Source organism: Callorhinus ursinus, unplaced genomic scaffold (assembly GCF_003265705.2).
Source record: "Callorhinus ursinus isolate GAN/ISIS: 27379988/994484 unplaced genomic scaffold, GSC_fseal_2.0 scaffold28, whole genome shotgun sequence".
Lineage (NCBI taxonomy): Eukaryota > Metazoa > Chordata > Mammalia > Carnivora > Otariidae > Callorhinus > Callorhinus ursinus.
The window spans coordinates 11,843,501-11,852,393 of NW_027397090.1; the positions used below are offsets into that span (position 1 = coordinate 11,843,501).

The following is an 8,893-nucleotide window of genomic DNA, read 5'->3' on the forward strand; positions in this document are numbered from 1 at the left end:
GCTGAAGGCTCCTGTCTGATTTCCTCTCTGGAATTTGCCCTTGGCCAATGGGAACTGTCTTACTCACAGTTACATCCTTGCCTGAGGGAAGTCCCCATTCAGTGGTTGGTCCAAATGGGTATAGGAGGGGCTGGGCTCTGTGCCTCAATTAGGGATGTCCTTCAAGAGCAATTTCAGACATTCCTGTGCAGTCTCAGCTGAGAACTCAGTTGCCAATACACTATACTTGATCTTCCCCCCAAGCCCAGTCCTGTTTCTCTTGCTCCTGCACAGGTGTTGTTCCTAGGACAACGGACCAGTAAATTTCCTCCACGCACATCTTCATATTAGAGTCTATTTCTAGGGAACCTAACCTATGACAGTTGGTACCAGCAACTGTCCTAGGAAGAGGATTTCAAAATGGGATTTTGAAACTGGATCACCTGTCGGCTGGCTGGGACTGAAGCCCTTTTCACTGGTGGTAGATGGAGTACTCATAACACCTGGCCTGGAGTTGCAATGCAGATGTGACTGGTGGTGAACTTGAATGAGACACAGGTGGAAGGGAACGCAGTGCATTGTGCAGTATTTCAAGCTTTTGAGGGGTTCATGTAGTAATAAGGCCTATGGAATTGGATAGCTCTTGCTAAGGCCTATTCAGGAACTGGAAAAAGACAATAATAGGCTGAGGGTAATTAATTATCAATTTGATCCTAAGTATGAAAGCCAGAAAGTTCATGGCAGCATATGAAAATATTCTCATCTGCTGCAGTTGGAAAACAGAAAAAGCAGAGGATCCTAACAACTTAACCCTCAGTTGTAAGGGTAGCAGAGCAGCAGGGAAGGCTAAAATTTCCACTCTGGCAAGTCTGCCCTGGCAAGGTTAGGACACTGATTGAAAAAAAGGGAGAGCTTGGGGTTTGGCACAGTGACAGTACAGTAGGAGATTTTGTCTCCTCAAAATGTTTTCTTTTCTCCCGAACCCTCTGGGCTACAGTGGGCCCACTTCTCCCTGTATAGTCTAGCACGCCCCCTTTAAAGAAGATGCAGAAGAATTTGTCTTGGATGACAACATGTAGCCTTCTCAGGATCTACCTTCCTTCCTGGCCAGCAGACCAACAATTAGTGTCAGATTACAACAGAGGAAATACTCGTATACTAAGGGAGGAAAGGAACTATACCCCCAAGAAGCTATAGGACTTGGGCAATTTATGCCAGCAGGAGCTAGGAAAATACGGTTTTTGTACTGAATAAAGTGGAAGGAGGGAGATATGGTTGGATATGTTGATGTGGGTATACTCCTGTGATACAGGGCCTAATACGTATAAGGGATCCAAGAATATAATGCTAACATACTGCTAACATACTCTTAAAGCTTGAGAAAGCGATGGTCCACACTGAGTGAAGCAGAATTGCCAGAACTGTCATGGCAGATGATGAATGCTTCAAAACCCTCAGAGAAGAGAGCATGTAGTCTGCGAGAACTGTCAGCTGGCTATATTCTGTGTGAGGGCTTAAAGGACACTCCTCTAAACAACTGATAACAGGGGCCAGAGCATTGTAGAGAGGCTCAGTGGTGGCTGTCCTCTGAGGTCAGAGCTGATAGAAGGCTGTTATAGAACTGGGCTCTTATGCAATGGGATTGACTGGAGCCTGATAATATAGGCCAGGTAGAAGCCCTTGCCCATCAAAAGCAAGGTGGGAGCAATTACGATGATGTACAGCAAGGTTGAAATGGCAGCTGGTCAGCCTGACCTACAGAGAGCTATGGAGATATCAAAATACAGTATTCTTGGGGACCAGAAAAATGGGCAGCCAGTGGTAGTATTACTTAATCAAAGGAATCAAGGATTAATGATCAGGAATCTGAGGGCAGTTGCTCTAATAGAAAGTCACAGTGGCTAGCCCTGCTTTAGGATCTGAGCCAGTTTTCAGACCTGAAAGTCAGTGACTAAAGGAAAGGCTGAATATCCAGAAAGAAAGCTCTTCTGACACCACGACAACTGTATACATTAATTATACTCCCATTCATTCCCCATAGGGAACTATGGCTATTTACTTGGAAAATCATGCATTGGGGAAAGTATATATACCAAACATAATTGTGGACTGTTGGACATGGAGTCTAAGTTGATATTGATTTTTATGGCCCCAAAACATCATCGTTGCTCTTCTGTTAAAGTAGGGACATATGGGAACCAAGTCGTAAATGATGTACTGGCCAGGTTGGATTATAGGGAATCCACTGGGTCCAGGGACCTCCAGTGATCATTTCCTTGGTCACTGAATGTATAATTGGAATGGACATCTTTGGTAATTGGAAGAAGTCTCCCAGTAGTTCCTTAGACTTTGTGGTAAGAGAGTTCATAATAAAACCAGTGGAGGCCTCTGAATCTTCCCTCGTGCCTGGTGTTCAATCAAGTAGTTGCCCCAGGTATAACTCTATGTCAGGTGTGGCAAACTTTAGAGATTAGTATGTCGTCAGGTACATAGTATGTTCCCATTGATTTGGCAGATAGTCTTTCTTTTTGTTCCTGTGAAGAAAGAAGACCAGATGCACTTTGCATTTACATGGAATGGCCAATAGTATACATTCATGGTCTTGCCCCAAGGCTCTGTTTACTCTCCCACTCTCATTAGAGTCTGACAGTTTATCCTCCTACAATACAGGCCAAAGGGAACTGGGCCATTTGGATATTTTATGAAATATCAAGTTGGTCCACCATATTGATGATATCTTATTATTTGGACCAGATGAAAAAATGTGGAAAGAATATTGGAGGCCATTGGTACCACACAGTCCAGAGAGTAGGAGAAAAGATTCGGGGTCCTGCAACATCAGTGAAAGTTTAGGGGTCCCATGGTCTGGTGCATGCTAGGGCATTCACTTCAGTAAAGGGAAAAGATACTGCATCTTGTTCTCGGCACTACCAAAAAAGAAATATAATATATTGTAGGTTTCTTTGGGTTCTGCAGGCAGTATATTCCACATTTGGGAATACTACTCCCACCAATTTAGTAACTGACAGAGCTGCCAACTTTCAGTGGAGGCTCAGAGCAGGAAAGTTTCATGTAGCAAGTCAAGGGTGCCTCTAAGATCATACAACCTAGTAGATCCTGTGGTATTAGAGGTAATTATATGATGGGAAAGAGGCCATGTAGAGTTTGTGGAAAGCCACAAGGACTCTTGAGTGAGGCCATGACATTTGCAGTAGAGTAATATACACTGTTGAAAGAGTGGCTCCTAATGTACTGAAAGAGATGGAATGCGTAAACATGGGATATCAAGTGACCACCTTGAGCCCAGTTCTGTTAGAGCCACTGAGTCATAACCTCAGGTGGGCCTGGCAGAAATTCACTGTAAGATGGAAGTAGTACACTCAGGATTGAACATGAACATGGCCAAGAGGAGGCAAATAAGATGCTCTAGCACATTGTCAGACCACCGTATCATCTACCACTATTCCAATGTCTCTGTCTCTGCTCCTGCCTGTAAGGGGAGTGTCCCTATGTGCACCTGACAGGAGAGGGAAAAGTCTGAACTTGATTCATGGATGGGCGCAGGCTGAAAATGGTTTGCTGCTCCACTGCAGCCCTGCTCATGGGTGGCCCTGAAAAAAGACAGAGGGGCAATCATCCCAGTGGGCAAAGCTTTGGCAGGTGTATCTGGCATCCACATAGTGTGAAAAGAGATTTGGATATAAGAGTGTATATGGATACAGTAGTGGTGGACGGTTGGTGGTTTGCCAACAGCTTGGAAGAAGAAAGAATATTAGAGACAGGGAGATTCGGGGAGTAACAGGCATGTGGATGGACCGATGAGAGTGGGCACAAAGCTTGAAGGCCTTTGTATCGCTTTTTATTTCTCATAAGAAAATCTCCGTCATGGAAGAGGCACTAGACAGAAGGACTTGAACAGTTGATGTCAGCCAGACATAATTGGCCACTCCCTTTTTGGCACAGTGGGCTCATAAACAGAGCATCCTTGCTGGCACAGATGGGAAACACTGCTTGGACCCAAGATCATGGGCATCATTTACCAGTGCTGATCTAGCTATTGCTGCTGTTGAATGTCCAACCTACCAATCTGTCCAACTTGAACCTGTGATACAGCACTGTTCTTCAAAACCCAACTAGCCACTATGGACACCCCTTCACTCTAAAAGGGGGGGGAGGCCGCATTTCATCGTAACTGAAAATGACACGTATTCTAGGTACGGATTTGCCTTTCCTGATGGCAGGGCCACGGGCGCCACACCATTAGATACCTTAAAGAGGGTTTTATTCACTGAAACAGGATACCACAAAATACTGCTTGAGATGAGGGACTCCTATCAAAGGAGGTATGACAGTAAGCACATGACCAAGGGCCCACTTGTCCTATCACATACCACACTACTCAGAAGCCATCAGCTTACAAGGAAGTGGAGAAACCTTTTGAAGGTACGGCTGAGGTGTCAGTTTGGAGGTGGTAAACCTCTGACTCTGGAGACCACCCGGGAGGTTGTGGCATGCACTCTAAAATCATTGACACAGCTGTGTCCTTAATAGGCAGAAGACTTGGGTCTAGAAAGGGTTGGAAAGAGAAGTAGCCCTGCTTGTCATCACTCCCAGTGACCTACTTGGAGGCATTTATACTTTGTATTTCTGCAAGTCTAAGCTGTTTAGTTCTGGAGGTTCCCAGAGGCCGAATACTTCCATAGGGGACACAGCAAGAATCGTATTATATTGTAAGCTATGACGTCACCTGGCCACTCTGGGCTCTGATTGCCAGGACGTGAGCAGACAAGGGACTGAGTCGTCATCCCAGCAGGAGTAATTGACCTGGATGTTAGGAGAAGACAGGGCTGCTTTTGTATAACGGGGCAGGGAAGAGGGCCTTTGATTCCCAGGTGCTCTACTGGGGATGTTTCTTGGTTCTCTTTTGTACGGTTTTGACAGTAAGTGGACAAAGTGCTACAGCTACAGCCTGAGAAGTGCTTGCTGACCAGGATTTAGACCGATTAGGGATGAGAGTCTGCATCCGCACCTGGTAAACCGTCATGACTGACAGGGCTGCTAGCAGAGGGTGAGAGGAGCCTAGAATGGATAATAACGAAGACATTGAGTACCAAGTATGTCCCCATGACCAGCTGTAAAGGCAGAAGTTCTAATTTGTCTCAATAACTGTCCTCCTGAAAGGCTCCGCAGGAAAAGGCACAAACTAGAAACTTGTGGGAGTTATTTCTAGAAGGAATGGACTCACTATGTGAAGCAAGTGTCTGTGATGCACCCAGATCGTGCTTTAGGACCGAGGTGCTTATTCTCCAGCTACTATGAGTATGGCTGCTCACCACTCAGAGCTGAGTCTCTTTTGGGACTGGACAGAGCTGCCTCTCCCAAGTTTACATCCTCTCTTTAGGTGTAGCCTGCATTCAGTGACGGGTCAAAGCATGGGGGCAACTGTCTGTTTTGTTCTTAGTCTCGGACACCCTGATGGACCATAGCAGCTTTCTAGCCTCCCTGTGGAATTGCTCGAGTCCGTGGTTACACCCCTGTTGTTCGACTTTTCCCTTTGTCCAATCCTGCTTCCCCTGCTCCCTCAAAGAAGCTATTCCCAGTTAATTCCCTTTATACAAATCTCCATCCCAAAGTCTGTTTCCTGAGAAGCCCAAACTACACCATGTAAACACTCTGTAAATCATAAAACATAAGGGATACCTACTGCTCCCAGTAATTGTGGGTTGTTTTGTTAAATTGAATTTTTATAGAGAAACCTTTTCTGGCGTTGTTACTGGATTTTAAGTGTACCCTATATGCATTCCAGTAGTCCTCTATTCCTTTATTACATTAATTAGAGACACAGAAATTTTCTGAATTCCCAGCTGTAGGAAAAGTGTTTGCTGAGGAAGACATCATCTTGATGTGGATTTGCATTTTTCTGTGGGTTTGTTTGTGGCCATACCAGCTGTCAGTTTCAGCTGCTTTGAGTTGGCCCACATTGCCATCACCCTCTGGATGCCATTAAAGGAAAATTTATTTCACCATTTATTTCATTATTGTGTGCCTATTGTGCTGGTTAGATGTTTGCACAGAGATTACTTCATCTAGTTTTTGAAACAAGATTGTGAACTAGATATGTCTAATTAGTAGATAAGGAAAACTGAGGCTCACTAAGGTTGGTTATCTTTTCAGTACAGCTAGCTAGCATGTTTTAATAGTCCAGATTCAAAGCCACATCGTGACTCCCAAGTCTCATATTCATGAGGTGGTCACTCAACACGTGTGGACTTCTATGTGGTGTGTGGACCTGGTCCAAGTGACCTTCTGTGTAAAACAGTGACCTGGAATGAACCAGTATCTATTGAAAATCTTTGAAACATTCCATATTCCTTTTCTAACTGACATGGACCGAGCCTTGGTCATGGACACTGTTTTCTCCTATTTTGGTGGACCCCTAAATCCTGGTCGGGAAGTTGTACCACTGTTCTGGCTAACCTTTTCTCTCTTACATGAGGACAGCCCAGTGAAGTGCTCATTTATGAGCGGCAGTGGAGCAACTCAGCAAACTCCGTCATTCTTGTTTGTTTGTTTGTTTGTGTTCTTCCCCATTCAGCTTTAGTGGGAGAGTCACTCTGTTAGGCACAGTGTAGATTTGTAGTCCTTGGCTGGGAAAAGGCTTGTTGGTGAAGTCTGATACCGAAAAGTAATCTTCTTCAGGAAATGAGTACCAAAGAGTTGTTATTCTGTGTAATAACAAGGAAACAGTAAGGATCCCAAGAGAGAAGGCCATTTGGCAACTGATGGACAATGGTCATTATCGTCTGAGTGCTCAAATAAAAATACCTTCCAACCCAGAAGAGTGGGTTTCTGTGTTTTTTTTTTTAAAATATAGATTCTTATTTTACAAATGGGACTGTTTCCAGGTGACCTCCTGACCTTCTGGGGTAGAGTTAACAACTGAAGGCAGTCCTGTGGTGGGGGGAAATGAAATGAGACCAGAACTGTGGAAAACCCAGAATGGATCTTCTGGTGTTGTGTGTTTGAAGCACAGAATCTTTAGGTGTAGGAACAAGAATATGCAGTGGTAAATGTGTGGTATCCAACTAATATTTGGTGGCCAGATGTCATCAGTGTCATTAGTTTCATCTAGAAGGTTCAACAGGACTCATAATGAAGCTGGTCCCTTTGGAACATTGTGTGTGTGTGTGTGTGTGTGTGTGTGTGTGTGTGTGTGTGTGTATGCCAAATGTATAGGCCAGTCTTTTGATACTGAAAACTCCATTTGATTATTCACTTTAAAAAAATCTATGAATTTCTTAAAGAAATCACTTCGCCATACTGCATCCCATTTATGTCAGTTGATTCATTTGGCCTGTGGAACTAAACTGAAGAAAGCAGCTGGTGAGACTGACCTCACCAGGATGGCAGGTTCCTTGGCCGTTCTTCAGAACACATTTAACAAAAGAGAGGGTGACTTTTGCCATTTGCCCTGAAAGTGTGACTACGGTTTTATGCGGCTTCCAGGAGAAGAGATGGTAGAGAAACAGCCCCCATTAATTCCGCATACGAATTTCGGCTTGATGTTCCTAAAGGGTTTGAAAATTCTATACGTGTTGTTATAATCCCATTTTTTTTTAAATTGCACCAAAAACATTAAAACCGAAGCCCTTTCCTTTAGATATCACATGTATTGTGTTTTCACTGTAACATAACTATCTTAAAACAAGATTCCCCTCACCCTGATTTCTTCTTTTTTTCTTACTTTTACCTAGGATTTTTTCTTAATCATTTTTAATAAGTAGTTATTTAAACTAAAAATCCTTTTCAGATGAAGAGGGGCCTTTTGAGGGTTATTAAACATTAAAAAAATCATAAAATGGGTGTATCGATTCATTGATTCTTTTGATTCCGTATGTGTCCAGTGATGATTCTGCCCCAGACACAATTTTGGGTCATGGGTGACAGCTGAAGGGAAGAAAAGTGCTGGAAAATAGCAGGAATTTTAAAAATTATAGAACTGCCCTGTACATCAGCTTCTGGCCTTTGAGTGACTAGAGCCGCTCTTGGAGGCGATAGGGAGGGAAATGAGTACTGTTGATGAACTCTTACATTTTGCTGTGTGTTTAGTTTCATGAGGATCTTGCTTCAGAGGTGTATTTTAAATGTCTAAATGGAAATATCTGAACTAAAAACCTCTTAAGTCATCTGAAAGAATGCACTTTCTTAAACTTTTAGTGAGCCAGTTCCCTAAAAATAATTTCGCTGTCTAACCATGCTGGCTAATTAAAAATGGTACGTACGCATAAAAAGTATTAGTTTTGTTTGCAAGCAACAGAAACCAGTGCCAGAGAGCTGAGTTGAGAGGCAGAGGGGGATTTATTACAAGGAGATAGACGTTTTCTCAAGAAATCCAAGGACAACAATGCGGCTGAGCCTTAGGAATAAACTGAATGAAGGACTCACTGTCAAGGTCCTTTCTCCATATGTCACCCTGCTCTTGTCTGTGTGTTGACTCAGTTCGCTCCCTTTCAGGCTGACGGTCTCAGCTTTGCCAGATCACCTGGTGGAAACCACGACCACTGGAAATCCTCCTATTCCGTTTGATACAGACCCTCAAGCAGAATAGATGGGGACTGTCACTCAAGGTAAGAATTCCCAATCCTCTGTACCAGATTGGGTGACAAGATCCCCTGGGACCAGTCACCTGAGCCTGGGTGGTAGGGTCACAGGATACGAACTGGACCACCAGGAGCTCAAACCCGGACATGGTTAAAGGGTGGACAAGGTCTTAGAGGGGGGTGACCATAAGGTCTTTGGGAAAAACTGTGAGGTCGACAGAGTACTTGTCCACAAAAATTAAAGCTCTCTTGTCTACATTTATTGCATTTACATTTTAAAAAACTTGTGTGAGAATATCTGGCAATGAACTGGA

The 8,893-nt window shown here is 43.8% G+C and overlaps 1 long non-coding RNA gene across 1 annotated transcript in view; it reads left to right on the forward strand.

Moving 5' to 3' along the window:
• The window catches only part of LOC141370197 (uncharacterized), a 312,100-nt gene extending 303,500 nt beyond the window's left edge, over positions 1–8,600 (forward strand). The window contains exon 3 of the long non-coding RNA XR_012374042.1: positions 8,494–8,600. This is a non-coding gene — a long non-coding RNA (uncharacterized lncRNA). The remainder of the gene's footprint in view (positions 1–8,493) is intronic.
• The last annotated feature ends 293 nt before the right edge of the window (positions 8,601–8,893 follow it).